A 17168-nucleotide genomic window follows, 5' to 3' on the forward strand; every position below is an offset into this window, starting at 1 on the left:
GTTATAAGCAGATATGAAATGTGTTAGTAATTATCATCAGATCCTCATTCAAAAGATAATTCAAGTCAAATGCGAAAAGCATATCATATTTAAGCTGCAAGTGCTCCTATTCTGTGTCTCTAAAGAACAAAGTCTATGCATGCGTGAAGCATGGTAGACCAATTGGTTCCAAATGAAATAATCCTTAAAAAGGATAAGGATCAAATAATCGTAATAAGAAGGAAATGTGCTCTTGAAGAGTCTACGACATAGTACTTCATAAAACCTTATGAGAGGTCCAGGTACCTGAAAATAAAGAAGTGATGAGATCTTAATATATTATATTGCATGATGAACCAATACAAAATGATATATCATCAATGATATCTTTGATAAAATATTGACACAATATTATAAGATTATGAGGATCTAAATTCTACGTTTATTTAAGCATGCTGACGTAGAAACATTTATCAAGTGACATGAAATGATGCATCTTGGTAAGCATAAAACTTATTTAATTTGCAGTTCAGAAACTTGAAGATGTCACACATGAAATGTTGAATATTGTCACTTGACAAAATTTATATGAAAACTTTTTAAGGATTCAAAAGATTGAAGCATATAAAATTTTCTGCGAAACTTATTTATAATTCTTATATTGCATAAGTTTACTTGAAAAATATTGAAACTCTTGGAGAGTTTTCAAAAGCAATAGATTATTTGCTAGAATGAGAAATATACCGAATTGGATTGGTTATATATCTTAGTGCAATTGGTGTACTAATGTATCATGTAAATACTATAGAATCCGATATAACCTTTCGATCAATTTGTTTACAAGGTGTAGTTTTGATCCTACTAAGAGATATCAAAATGAGATCAAATATATGGATTTATTTTATTCTAAAGATTGTAGTCCTGATCTTGTTAGTTATGATAATGCTGGGTACTTATCTGACTCGTATAAAGCTCGATCTCAAATAAGTTATGTGTTCATATGTGGGGGTACTGTCATATCTTGAAGATATACAAAGAATTCTATCGTAGCCACTCCATCGAACCATACTGCGATAATAGCTATTCATGAAGCAAGTCAAGGGTATGTATGGTTGAGGTCCACGATACATCTTATTTGTAAAAAATGTGGTTTGAAATGTGCTAATGTACCCATAATTTTTTATAAGGATGATGCAGCATACATAACACAACTTAAGGGGGGACTCAATGAGATAGAACGAAGCACATTTCACCAAAAAATTTCTATACACATGAGTTACAAAAGAATGGTGATATTAACGTGCAACAGATTCATTCAAGTGACAATGTGGCTAATTTATTCACCAAGTCTTCTCCAATTGCAAATTTCAAGAAAATGATACACAAATCGGGATGCAAAGGTTCAAGGATGTACTCATTAGGGGGAGTTAATATGCATTGTACTCTTTTTTTCTTATGAGGTTTCGTCCCACTGAATTTTTCTGGTAAGATTTTTAATGAGGCAACCTATATGCGTATTATTAAAGATTTGTACTCTTTTTCCTTCACTAGATTTTTTCTAGTAAGATTTTAACGAGGCACATTATCTATCAATTAGACATTCAAGGGGGAGTGTTATAAATATATTACTATATATAGTGTACGTTATCATAAATAGTGAATGTGTATTTATGGAAAAGTTAGAAACTCTATGGTTAGTTTTCTCCTATAATAAAAGGATTTTCCTTCATTGTAATTTACTCCTCAAGAATTCCTCATGAGAAATAAAGAAGTCTTCTCTCTTCTCTTTCTATTCTTCTTCTTATTTGCTTTATATTTCATAACAGTTTATTTTAATTGTTACTTAAATTTTATTGTATTGTATCGTTAAATCCATCGATATGTAACGACATCATTAATCCATCATTAAAATAGATATTCTGAAGGATCAGGGGATGCTTATATTTCTACATATATTTTGGTGAGGGGGCATTAATTTGTGATCAAAATTGTTGGTCGGTGTTATTTTTTTTAAAAAAAAATTATATTATTTTTTCATATGATTGTGGTATCTTGGAGTAGATATTTATCATACTGTTTTATATTGTATTATGTATTTTTGTTTATGATTAAAATATAATATTTATTTTTATTGTTGCTTAAATTTTGTTGTATCATATCGTTAAATATTGTTAAATTCATTGTTAAAATAGATATTTGAAGGATCAAGGGGTGCTTACATTCCTGCACATATTCTGGAGAGGGGCTTAAGAAAGATTGTTGCATCTATTTGGATTCACCAAATAGAAGTACATATGAATCCTAGATAAACTATGCGTGTGAATTTAAATCTTTGTCGAAAATTGCTAAGTTGAAATATGATTTAGTTATTTTACATACCTTTGATTCTGAATATCTATTTCTAACTTTTTTCTTATTATTTTTGTGGTGATGTATAATAATTTCTCCGACAGATTTACTAGTGTATGTTCTATCGGTATTACTCTTATATAATTTGTAGGATTCTTATTTTATAACGGGATTACTTTTATATATTTTTTTAGACTCTTCTTTCTGAGCAAACTACATACATATACTATTTAAGAGTCTATATTACAAAACATTAATGTATTATTTTTTATTGTAAAACCTAACTCTTAAATAGTATATGTATGGAATTTTTATATTCTTTTATGTTATAATTAAAAAAGAAAAAGTTTTCAAGAGAGAGAAAAAAATCTACACTAGAAGAATGGCAAGCAAGTTGAAACTTTTTACAGATCTTCAAGTTAAATTTTTTTCTAGCAGATGGAGCGACATATCTTTTGTAACATGACCGATTTGTTACTTGCTTTAGATAGTCTTCATACATTAAGGATTGATAATCAAGAGATCTAAAGCATCAAGATATACAAATTTATAGAAAGGTAATGTTATATTAATTTATTGTTCATATGATTTTCTCTTTAACTTAATGTAGGGTTTCGTGCATTCAGACTAATCGATCTTAGAGTAAGCTTAAATTCAATCTAGCCACTACACAATAAGATTTTATTTCAAGGTACTGATCATCAACTTGGGGAAATTATATACAGTTTTCAATTAATTTTGGCCTTTATAGTTTGTTGTTATTGATGTTCTTACAACTATATATCTACATTATAGTGAAACATTTCTTGACATTATGTTAACAGATACAACCACAATAAACCTAGGCAATAAGAATTTGTCGTCCATACGCATTTATTTTATTTCAAAAAATTGGTCAAATACCACATTCTTTGAAATGTCTGAATTCATGGTCAACATAAAAAAAATCTGACTCTCAAAATTCAAACTGTACATATAAATTTATGGATGGAGCAAGTATTATATATACTAATGGGATACTAATGACCATATGCTCTTTTTTCTCATCTTATAGATAATTTGAGAAATTTTGACAGTTCAGTTTTTATTTTTTGCTGCTGGAATTCATTTGTTGATTATGATATATAAGCTAAGATATTTATAATCCTAAGTAAGAAGTATAATTTATTAATTAGGTTAAATTAATTAAGTATAAAAGTTGACCAAGTGTATTTGTTATATGTAAAATCTAAAGTTTGTAAAAGAAAGCAATATGAGTCATTTTTTATAATGATGCTAAGAGACAAGCAGGAAGTAACGTTGCTTATATTACAACTCAGTTTTACTTTCTCATGAAAAAAGAAAGTTAAAAGTTATCGATATAATATTGCAATGTACCGTAAGGTTGATTTATTTCTTTGGATAGCTTATTCTTTGAATTTTGATGGGGTTATTGGGTCTATAGACTGCGTGTAGAACATAACTTAAATGAAGTTCGTTGAATTAAGAAAATATATATATTCCAGTCGGGGATAAACATATTGGTCAATTTCTTTTTCCAGGATAGGTACATATGGATGGTCAATTAGTGTTTTCGATGTTTTCTTTGTTTGGTCGAGTTTATACTGGTGCATTCCATTGTATAATAATTTTATAAATATCTATCTACTCAATAAAAACATATGAAATTAATAAATGACTTAAGAGAAACATTCATTTGGTTATCTCCATCATAAGAGAGAAAGTTTGGTTATATATATACTGGTTTGTAGCCTTGTATTTAAATATAGTCTTAACATTGTGAATGTTGAAAAAAGAATGAAGTGACTTAATTTGAGTCAAATTTCTATCGAAAATGACCTCTTAATGTTTGAAGTAATGGTAAGGTTTATCATTTCCAAACACTACTTTGTGGGATTACTTTGGATATGTTGCTATTGTTGGGTTCAATAGGTGTGAATAGAAAATGGAGGGACACAACCTTTGAGGAAAAGACATATTGTTTTAGAAAAGGAGTGACTATTCAGAAAAAGACACAATGTTTTAAATAAACAGACATGACTCTTCCAAAGGATACATCTTTTTGGATGAACCATTGCCACCTTTTGGAAAGGGCATTTGATGGCTATATAAACCTGTATTTTTCTACAGGTTTTGGTACAAAAAATTTTCTGAAACACAAACTCTTCTTATCTTCAAAAATATTCCGTGTGATCAATCAAATCGTTGAGTGAGTTCGAAGAGATTCCAATTGTTTGAGGTACCACTACAGTTGGTTTGTTTGGCCATTTTATCCTGGGAGGAAGATTCCATAATCTCGGGTACAGTGAGAGAAATTATTTCTTAAGGACACTTCGTGAAGTCAGGAGACTTGGCCTTAAAAATTTTGTTTCATCTCATTTCTGAAACTTAACATACTTCTTGGATAGATTATTCGTAATCTTGAGTTGAAGGTGTTAAAGAACTTCATAAGCATTCTTGTCTTAGACTTGAACTTGTGTTGAAGTTATTGTTGCATATATATACAGATTCTTCTACCCGAAAACATTGAAAAACAATAATCTTAAGGAATAATTTTTGAAAAAAAATATTTTTTTTGCTTATTTGGTGAAATTTTCTTTTCACTAAAGTTTTTTATTTTAAAATCTGTATTGCTTGATTTATGGAGATTAAAGTTTTTAGCTTTCTACTCTGTTTGAACTTAACTAGTGATTTGAAGGCATAAAATCTTCATCACATGTTAAAGATCACTCGGTTGACAATTGAAAGTCATAAAAACTTCATCGTTAAACTAGAAACAAGAGGTGTTTAAAGTTGCTGCAACTTTATTAGTGGTATTTTTACATACTAAAGATTCTGTCTTTTTGTGACAGGAAAATGACGACTGATAGTCAAATGCATGATGCTGGAACGACTATCGCGGCAACTAGTATTTCCACGACGAGTCGTACTAATACTCTGCAAGCTATGGCACCGGCGGAGAAACCCAAAAAGTTCACGGGTATTGACTTTAAGAGATGGCAACATAAAATGTTTTTCTACCTCACAACTTTGTGTCTTTGTTCACAGTTGAGGAAGCTCTGGAGGTAACCGAGGGAACCTCTGAAAAAGAACGCTTTGTGATTGTGGAGGCTTAGAAACACTCAGATTTCCTTTGCAGGAATTATATCTTGAGTGGTCTCCAAGATAACCTTTACAATGTGTATAGCGGAACCAAGACTGCAAAAGAGTTATGGGGAGCGCTAAAATGGAAGTATAAGATGGAGGATGCCGGAACTAAAAAGTTATTTGTTGCAAGATTCCTGGAGTACAAAATGATAGACAACAAGTCTGTTGTTTCCCAAGTGCAGGAACTGCAAGTGATCATCCATGATCTCCTAGCGGAAGGTATGATTTTGACAAATACCGTCGTTGAACAATGTAAAACTGTTCTTAGTATTCACATGAACTTTATTGTAGGTTTAATTGTGAATGAAGCGTTTCAAGTAGCAGCAATAATAGAGAAGCTACCACCTATGTGGAAAGACTTTAAAAACTATTGAAACACAAACTTAAGGAGATGTCAGTCAAAGATTTGATTGTACGACTACACATTAAAGAAGATAATAAGGTTGCGGAAAGAAGGTCAAGAGGTAATTCTGCAATGAGTGGAGCAAACATTATAGAAGATGATCAAAACAACTCTAAAAAATGAAAGAAAGCTGAAAATGAAAGTAATCAACCCAAGAAGAAATTCAAGGAAAAGTGCTTCAACTGTGGCAAGATTGGCCACAAATCTACGGATTGTCATGCCCCGAAGAAAGGAAAGAAAAAGAACCAAGCAAATCTGGTTGAGTCTAAGAAAGAAATGGATGATTTGTGTGTTATGCTTTCCGAATGCAACTTGGTGGGAAATCCTCCCGAATGATGGATGGATTCAGGTGCTACCCACCATGTTTCTGCTAACAAGGAGTTGTTTACGACGTTCGCTCTAGCTCAAGTAGAATAAAAGATCTACATGGTAAACTCTGCTGCAAAAGTGGAAGGAACAGGAAAAGTGTGCTTGAAGATGACTTCTGGTAAAGTGTTGACACTTAACAATGTCTTATATGTTTTGGAGTTACGGAAGAACTTGATTTCAGTTTCACTTCTAAACAAGAATGGATTCAAATGAATATTTGTTTCCAGAAAAATTATACTTAGTAAAGGAGAAGTGTATGTAGGAAAAGGCTACCTCAATGAGGGCCTATTCAAAATGAATGTTGAAATCAATAAAAGTTCAAATTCTTCTTACTTATTTGAGTCTCCTAATTTGTGGCATGAACGATTAGACCATTTAACTACAAAACGTTATGAAAACTAATTAACTTAAAAGTTTTGCCAAACTTTGAGTGCAATAAATCAAAGTGTCAAACTTGTGTGGAATCAAAGTATGCTAAGCATCCGTATAAGCCTGTTGAAAGGAATTGGAATCCCTTAGACTTAATCCACACAGACATTTGTAATATGAAGTCAATACCATCACGTGGTGGAAAAAAATATTTCATAACTTTTATTGACAATTGCACTAGATATTGTTATGTCTATTTGCTAAACAGTAAAGATGAAGCCATAGATGCATCTAGGCAATATAAAACTGACGTTGAAAATCAGTTAGAGAAAAAGATAAAAATGATAATAAGCGATAGGGGCGGAGAATATGAATCTTTCTTCGCCGAAATATGTGTAGAGAATAGAATTGTACATCAAACTGCGGCCCCGTATGCACCTCAATCTAATGAAATTACAGAAAGAAAAAAACAAACTTTGAAGGAAATGATGAATCCCTTACTTATAAATTTAGATTTACCATAAAACTTGTGGGGGGAGGCTATCCTTACAGCCAACCAAATACTCGATTGAGTTCTCCATAGTAAGACATAATCAATTTCTTATGAAAAATGGAAAGGAAGGAAACCCAACTTGAAATATTTCAAAGTGCAGGGGTGTCTAGCAAAGGTTCAAGTTTCTATGCCTAAAAGGGTTAATATAGGACCTAAGACGGTGAATTGCATGTTCATGAGATATGCTAAAAGTAGTAAAGAATGTCGGTTTTTGGTTCATAAATCCGAACATCCGGATATTAATAAAAATACGGTAATTGAATCAGTTAACGCTGAATTCTTTGAAAACATTTATCCGTATAAAAACTAGACATGAACAGTCTAGTGGAGGGTCTAAACAACCTCGAGATGAACCAAGTGAGAATGTATATAATGATGAGAATCCAAGACGTAGTACACGTCAAAGAACGTCAACTTCGTTTGAATCAGATTTTGTAATATTTCTCTTAGAAAATGAGCCTTAAATATTTAAGGAAGTGATGGCGTCTTCAGACTCATCCTTTTGAAAAGAGGCAGTCGATAGTGAGATTCATTCAATCGTAAGCAACCATACGTGGGAGTTGGTTGATATTTCTCCAGGAAACAAACCTTTAGGATCTAAATGGATCTTTAAAAGAAAAATGAAAACGGATGGTACTATTGAGAAATACAAGGCAAGACTTGTAGTAAAAGGCTTCAAACAAAAATAAGACCTTGATTACTTTGATACATACTCGCCGGTAACAAGGATAACATTGATTCGAATGTTAATTGCCTTGGCGGCGGTATATGGTCTTGAAATTCATCAAATGGATGTGAAAACTGCATTCATAAATGGAGAATTGGAGGAAGAAATTTACATGGAACAGTCTGAGGGTTTTGTGGTTCAAAGAAAATAAAATAAGGTGTGTAAACTTGTTAAGTCACTTTATGGACTGAAATAAGCACCTAAGCAATGACATGTAAAGCTTGACCAAACCATGTTAGCAAACGGATTCAAAATTAATGAATGTGATAAATGTGTTTTTATTAAAGACACTCTAAATCACCAAGTCATTGTGTGTTTATATGTGGATGATATGTTGACCATCAGTAGAGACATTTCAGACATAAATGCAATGAAACGAATGCTCGAGAGCAAGTTTGATATGAAAAACCTTGGAGTTGCGGATGTGATCTTAGGAATAAGAATCCATAGGACTCCACAAGGGTTGGCATTGTCACAATCTCATTACATCGAAAAGATACTTGACAAATTCAAGTATATGGAATTTGGTATTGCCAAGAATCCATTGGATGTGAGCTTTGCACTTCGAAAGAATGAAGGTGAAAGTGACTCACAATTGGAGTACGCAAGAGTATTGGAATGTCTAATGTATATAATGAATTGTACAAAATCAGACATAACATGCGCTATTAGTAAGTTAAGTCGGTACACGAGTAATCCCAACAAAACTCATTGGTTGGCAATGGAAAGAGTTTTGAGGTATCTCAAATACACTCAAGACTATGTTTTGCATTATAATAAATATCCCGTGGTACTTGAAGGATATAGTGATGCAAATTGGATCACCAGATCGAATGAAGTAAAATTCACGAGTAGATATATATTTACTATCGGTGGAGGACTAGTCTCTTGGAAATCATCCAAACAGACTTGTATTGCTCGCTTTACAATGGAATCTGAATTTATAGCATTGGATAAAGCCGGTAAAGAAGCAGAATGACTTCAGAATTTCTTGAAAGATATTCCTTATTGGCCCAAACCAGTAGCACCAGTATGTATACACTGCGATAGCCAAGCGACGATAGATAGGGCAGGGAGCATGATATACAATGATAAATCTCGTCACATAAGACAGAGACACAATACCGTTCGAGAACTTCTCTCTAGTGAAATTATCACTATTGACTATGTAAAGTCAAAGAATAATATATCGGATCCACTTACAAAAGGCCTAACTAGAGAAGGAGTTGAGAGAACATCCAAGGGAATGGGTTTAAGGCGTAAGACAAGTCAGCATGGCGGTAACTCTACCTAGCAGACTGGAGATCCCAAGAGCTAGGTTCAAGGAGATCAAACAAAGTTGTGTCTGACAGGTTCAATATTATCAAATACCCAATCCATTCTCATGATGTAGACAATGTTTAGTAAATAAGGATAAGACTTATAGTGTAAAGTCTTTTAATGATTATCTAAATTTGGAAGATTTGACCAAATAGTTTAATTTATAGGATCGAACATTTAGAAATCACCTATGTGAGGGCAAAGTCGAAGCCTCTTCAAAGAAAATGTTAGTAAAGATCTATTCTCTGAGCTCTTATAAAATCAAGACGTATTCATAGATGAAAAGAATAAAATCGTGAGAACCATAAATGGTAAAAGGCTGGTTATGTGACATGTGTTGTCTAGGTGTACATTAAAGCTAGACGGTTCAAAGATATTAAATCTACCGATTGACCGAGTGTATTCGATGCATGTTCACTACGGAAAGTTCAAAGGGAAACCCACTTATCCAGATGCAATCAGTCTTTGCTTGATGATCACATACTTGTCCGTAAAGTTTTATAAAGAATAGCCATTCCCCATTCATGTGGGGGGTTTTGGGTTCAATAGGTGTGAATGAAAAAAGGAGGGACACAACCTTTGAGGAAAAGACATATTATTTTGGAAAAGGAGTGACTGTTCAGAAAAAGACACAATATTTCAAATGAACAGACATGACTCTTCCAAAGGATACACCTTTTCGGATGAACTATTGCCACCTTTTGGAAAGGGCACTTGATGGCTATATAAACCTGCATTTTTTCACAGGTTTTGGTACAAAAAATTTTCTGAAACACAAACTCTTCTTGTCTTCAAAATATTCCGTGTGATCAATCAAATCGTTGAGTGGGTTCGAAAAGATTCCAATTGTTTGAGGTACCGCTACAGTTGGTTTGTTTGGCCATTTTATCCTGGGAGGAAGATTCCATAACCTCGGGTACAGTAAGGGAAATAATTCTTTAAGGACACTCCGTGAAGTAGGGAGACTTGGCCTTAAAAATTTTGTTTCATCTCCTTTCTGAAACTTAACATACTTCTTGGATAGATTATTCATAATCTAGTGTTGAAGGTGTTAAAGAACTTCATAAGTGTTCTTGTCTTAGACTTGAACTTGTGTTGAAGTTATTGTTGCATATATATACAGATTCTTCTACCTGAAAACGTTGAAAAACAACAGTTATTGGTGTTTAGGATACCAATTTTGGACTCAAAAAATCTATATCAGTAATATTATGTTCAACATATTTAATACTAATGATAAGTATTTAGGAACAAAAAAATAATTAAATAGTATAAAGGTTGTTAGCAAAATAAAGTTACTCAAAAAATTGTTATATTGGTTAGCAAAGAGGTAATAATTTTTTTATCGTATTATATTTTGTGTTATATTTTAAAAATTTTATACTTAATAATATAATATGCACATAACAATTTATTTTTTTTATATATTTATTACTATTGAACAGTATATATACGTGCAAAGCAGGTACATTAAACTAGTATTTATATACTAGAAAACTTAGTCGTGCTTCGCGCGATCATGAAATACGTTATTAAATATATAATTTAATTTATTTTATATATTAAAAATAATTAAAGAATCTTATGTGAAACTCAATCATGAAATGTTTTGATCGTATACAATGATACCAAATGCATGTTATATCATATCAATACACAAAAATATAATTTTTTCATTCCTAGAGTATAATGTGAACTTTTTCAGTGTTTAAATATTATAAATTTGTTGTTAATTAAGCCCACTTTGTTATTATCGTGTCCTAATGTGTAATCGATTTAGCCAAAATATGTTTATTTCATGAAATCAATAATATGCACATAACAATTTATTTTTTATATATATTATTACTATTGATAGTATATACCCGTGCAAAGCACGTACGTTAAACTAGTATCTATATACTAAGAAACTTAGCCGTGCTTCGCACAACCATGGAATACGTTATTAATTATATAATCTAATTTATTTCATATATTAAAAATAATTAAAGAATCTTATGTGAAACTCAATCATGAAATACTCTGATTGTATACAATGATACCAAACATATGTTATATCATATCAATACAAAAAAATATAATTTTTTTCATTTCTAGAGTATAATGTGAACTTTTTCAGTATTTAAATATTGTAAATTTGTTGCTAATTAAGTCCACTTGTTTATTATCGTGTCCTAATGTGTATTTAATTTAGCCAAAATATGTTTGTTTCATGAAATCTAAAGTAACTAAAAGAAAAACATCAATAATATGCACATAACAATTTTTTTTTATATATATATTTATTACTATAAGAACGTACGTTAAACTAGTATATATACACTAGGAAACTTAGCCGTGCTTCGCGCGACCATGGAATATGTTATTAAATATGTAATTTAATTTATTTCATATATTAAAAACAATTAAAGAATCTTATGTGAAACTCAATGATGAAACGTTTTGATTGTATACAATGATACCAAACACATGTTATATCATATTAATACACAAAAAATATAATTTTTCCATTCCTAGAGTATAATGTGAACTTTTTTAGTGTTTAAATATTGTAAATTTGTTGCTAATTAAGTCCACTTATCGTGTCCTAATATGTATTCAATTTAGCCAAAATATGTTTATTTCATGAAATCTAAAGTAACTAAAAGAAAAACATCAATAATATGCACATAACAATTTATTTTCCTATATATATATATATATATATATATATATATATATATATATATATTGATGGTATATACACGTGCAAAGCACGTACGTTAAACTAATATCTACATACTAGGAAACTTACTGTGCTTCGCGTGACCATGGAATACGTTATTAAATATATAATTTAATTTATTTCATATATTAAAAATAAATAAAGAATCTTATGTGAAACTCAATCATGAAATGTTTTGAGTGTATACAATGATACCAAACACATGTTATATCATATTAATATACAAAAATATAATTTTTCCATTTCTAGAATATAATGTGAACTTTTTCAGTGTTTAAATATTGTAAATTTGTTGCTAATTAAGTCCACTTTGTTATTATTGTGTCCTAATGTGTATTCGATTTAGCCAAAATATGTTTATTTCATAAAATCTAAAGTAATCAAAAGAAAAACATCAATAATTTGCACATAAATATTCAAATTAATTAATTATCACATTATATATTACATAGAAAAAAATGAAAGTGAGATTATACATCACCTTATTATAAATATCCCAAAGTCTTTAATATACCTAATTAAATTTTCCTCTTTCACAATAATAGTAATTATTTATTCCTATAGGAATTATTTACCATTAATAATTATAAATATCATTTACTATGAGACCCTCGCATTTCATTTTATATGGTGATTAAGAAACCATAAATTGAATGATGAGATTTACTATTTTATCCTATACCCATATTAATGATATTCATAGGCCATGGGAATGGACGTCGGAATTATAACTGTTCATATTTAATGTATACTATTAATTGTAGGGTAAAATGTCCCATTTTATAATTATTTATATTATATATTTTTCATAGTATATAATATTTCAAAAACTAAATAGGTGAATGAACATATAGCTTCAAATCTAACCATCTTGATTAGTGAAAGGTTGACAATTATAGAGAGAGGTATCATAAACTTATACATTAATTTTTCAAGATCATAAACATGAAAGATTATATTGTCAATTATGATTATCATTAAAAACAAAACTAATAAAAATAATTAAAGGTGAAAGTTAAAAGATGTTTACTGAAAGATAATCAATTAGAGAGAAGTATCATAAACTTATACATTAAATTTTGGAGGTTATAAATATGAAAGGTTACATCGGTAATTATGAATATCATTAAGAACAAAACTAATGGAGATAATTAAAGGTGAAAGTTAAGAGCATTAGTGAAAGGTTTTCAATTATTTATAGAGAGAAGTATCATAAATTTATACATCAATTTTGGAGGTTATAAAAATAAAAGGTTACATTGGAAATTATGTGCATCATTAAGAACAAAACTACGAATAGAGAAATTGAAAAGAATACAGTAACCGCTACTGTAAAATGGAAATGTCACAACGTATAAGAAATAATAGTGACGTTTTAGATTATTTTTTTTCAAAAAAAAAAAACTGTGGCAGAAAAATGTAAGAAAATGAGTAAAATATCCAAACTTCAGAAAAAAATAAATAGGGTTCCTTGATTATGAGACATGTCACATCACAGGACTGAAGATCCACTTTTAATATATATCTATATATACACCCAAAATCTAACTATATTGTTCTATAAATAAATTCTAATAAAATTACATGAAATATCTCTTTCTTTAACCTTATTTTGTTTTCATTTTCTCCATTTTAAAATTTTCAAATATAATAAAGTGTTATACTTTTCATGAAGTAGAATATCTCAAATTTATACATCAATTTTTGGACGTTATAAACATGAGGGGTTAGATTGACAATTATGAACATCATTAAGAATAAAACTAATAAAGATAATAATTAAGGTGAAAGTTATGAGCTTTATAAAATTTTATATACCTGCTTTTAAATTAGTTGTATCATAAACTTATCCATCAATTTTGAAGGTTATAAAAATAAAAGGTTACATTGAAAATTATGAGTATCATTAAGAACAAAACTACGAATAGAGAAATTGAAAAGAATACAATAACCGCTACTGTAAAATGAAAAGGTCACAACGTATAAGAAATAATAGTGACGTTTTAGATTTTTAAAAAAAATTGTGACAGAAAAATGTAATCAGCAAACGAGTAAAATATCCAAAAATTCAAAAATAAATAAATAGGATTCCTTGATTATGAGACATGTCACATCACTGTGCTGAAGATCCACTTTATATATATATACACACCCAAAATCTAACTATACTGTTCTCTAAATAAATTCTAATAAAATTACATAAATATCTCTTTCTTTAACCTCTTTTTTGTTTTCGTTTTCTCCATTTTAAAATTTTTAAATATAATAAAGTGTTATACTTTTCATGAAGTAGAATATCTCAAACTTATGCATCAATTTTTGGAGGCTATAAACATGAGAGGTTGGTTGGAAATTATGAACATTATTAAGAATCTATATATAATATAAAGGAAGATTATAGAGAAGGTGATGTGGCACCTCTCTATGGCCTCCATTTATATTTTTTTAATTTTTATTTCAATTTTTATTGTTTATCTTACTATTTGTTAAGAATAAAGTCGCGTTTATTATCCCAACTTTTCATATTCTTTAGTGAATATCAGAACTCGTGCATGTACTGATTTATGATACCATTGATATTTTCTATTAATGGTCCCTTAAAGCTCACATTAATTGCAAAAAATAAAGGGCAAAGAAAATGTATCTGCCCATATGAATAATATATATAGAGGGCAAATTTTTTCTCTTCAAATGACTCATGACTTCTTCTCCAACATAATTTTTACATATTATAAGGGCTTTCATTTTGTTGTTTATCATAATTTTTTTGATGAAAAGAGATGTAGATAATGTTGCTATATATATTTCAAAAAAAATTCTTTTGTGAGCTTTTCATGTTTTTGTAGTATTTGGATTATGTAGTGTGCTTATTTTCTATATAAAATTGGTAGTATTTGAGCTAGACTTATGTATTTATTGATTTTATGTATCAAAAAAAGTGTATTCATCATGACAATTTTTGTGATGAAAAGAGGTACGGATGTTGCTATATATGTTTCAAAAAAATTCTTTTGTGACCTCTTCATGTTTTTGTAGTATTTGGATTACATAGTGTATTCATCTTTTATATAAAACTGGTAGTATTTGAGCTCGACTTGTGTATTCATTAATTTTATGTATCAAAAGAAGTGTATTCATTACTTTTTGTAAGGAAAACACAAGTTATTCATTTTTTGATTCATTATTTGCTAATTATTTTAATTTCACAAATTAATAAAAGATTTATTGATTTTGAAAAGTCATATGTTGTTCAGCAATGCGGTATTATAGTTATCCTCTTTGGCAAGAGTCTTGATGTCTTTCAATAGGCACAAGCACAATTATTACAATATCATGATATGTTTGTTTGCTTATAATATTTTTTAATATTTGGTCGCTAACATATATGAAGTTACAAGAAAATTGAAATGTCATTAATTACATACTATCTTTTTTAGAGTATATTCTTTTGATCAATTCAATCAAATGTGTTGCCAAATTTGGTATCAGAGCCTAAGGTTTAAAAAGTCCTAGGGAGTCAGACAAGTCGCTTTACAAATATTTCTTTGCATATATCAGAATTTATTTTTTTTCTCGTATGAGCTTCTGATATTACATGCACATATTTTTCATTTTTGGTGTTGTAATTTTTTTATTTCCTTTATATCAATTAATTAGAGCGTCTTAATTACATGTGCATATTTTTTTATTTAGATGTTTTTTTTATTTCTTTTATATTAATAAAATAGATAAAAGGATTTATGACCGCGCGAAGCGCGATTTTGTTATCTAGTAAAACTAATAAAGAAAATAATTAAAGGTGAAAGTTAAGAGCTTTATAAAATTTCATATGCATGCTTTTAAATTAGTTGTTAAACCTTTAGTTACTTCCACTTCAAAATACTAAAGAATTGAAATTTAAATTAAACTAGTGAATTGATCCCGCACTTCGCGCGGTCGTTAAAATTTTTTTAATATGCTTAAACAATTGGTAAATGTTTCAATCATTTTCAAAGTTAGTACCAAATAAAAAAAAAAAACTCTACTCAGCAAATTCAAGTTTTAAGGTCTAGAGAAGAATTAAGATTTATTTCTTGAGAAAGAAAACAAATAGAAAAAGGCAAATAACTTTGTTTATATATATATATATATTCAAAAGATTCAGATTAATAGAGTGCAATAATAATCTATAAAAATGTCAAAAAACTTGACAACGATAGTAATTTTATATAGCAACAAACATTTTCTTATGAATTGAAATATAGTATATATGAAAATTACTAACTAATGTTATATGCATTAATTTTACATAGCAAGACAAGATTGTGTATAATAGACTCTTGTGCTCCAATCTTTTCTCGAATCACCCTTTTCTTTTCCTCCCCCCTTCCCCCCCTACATAGCGGGAGCTTATGCACCAGATTGTTCTTTTTAATACATTTTCTGATGAATTTTTACATAACAATAAACACTTCCTTATGAATGAAATATAATACAAAATTACAAACTAATTTTACAGTCTCCTATTTTATCAATAGGTTTATTAGGTTAATTCACATGATTGTGAAAAGATAAATACATACTTCCTTAAGAAACACACGTGTATATATTGACTTCCTTCCCCAGCTTTTAATTAGAAAAACAATCTTGACACACAAAAAGTGAACTTCATCGATAAAAAACATAAAATAAAAAAAATACAAGAATAGTTAACTAAACAAATAAAAATTTTAGAAAATGTTATTTGAAGAGAAAGGCTTACGGAGGCATCCCAGCAGAGTTCAAATTGTAAGGAAGAAATGCCTCTTAAATATAAATAATTTTTTTTAATAGCGATAATTAGAGCATTATCATCTCAACAATCTACTACTCCCTCCGTTTAAAAAAGAATGACCTACTTTGACTTGTCACAAAGTTTAAGAAAATAAAGAAGACTTTTGAGTCTTGTGACCTTAAATTAAAGTTATGTCAAATGTACCAAAGTGTCCTCTAATCTTGTGGTCCTAAACATGTCATGTGGAAAGTTGAAATTAAAGTATTGCCAAAAAAGGAAAGGAATAATTCCTTTTAAACGAACTAAAAAGGAAAGTAGGTCATTCTTTTTGAAATGGAGGGAATATATTTGTATGTTGGTCCGGTCTTAAGAGCAAAAGAGAAAAATCGGTAGCATGAAAGGAGAAAATTTTTTATTGGCAAGAAACTTGTAATTTTATAAATTAATAATTAAAAAATATTAAAATGACGTTGC

This window comes from Capsicum annuum, chromosome 11 (genome assembly GCF_002878395.1).
Source record: "Capsicum annuum cultivar UCD-10X-F1 chromosome 11, UCD10Xv1.1, whole genome shotgun sequence".
Taxonomy (NCBI): domain Eukaryota; kingdom Viridiplantae; phylum Streptophyta; class Magnoliopsida; order Solanales; family Solanaceae; genus Capsicum; species Capsicum annuum.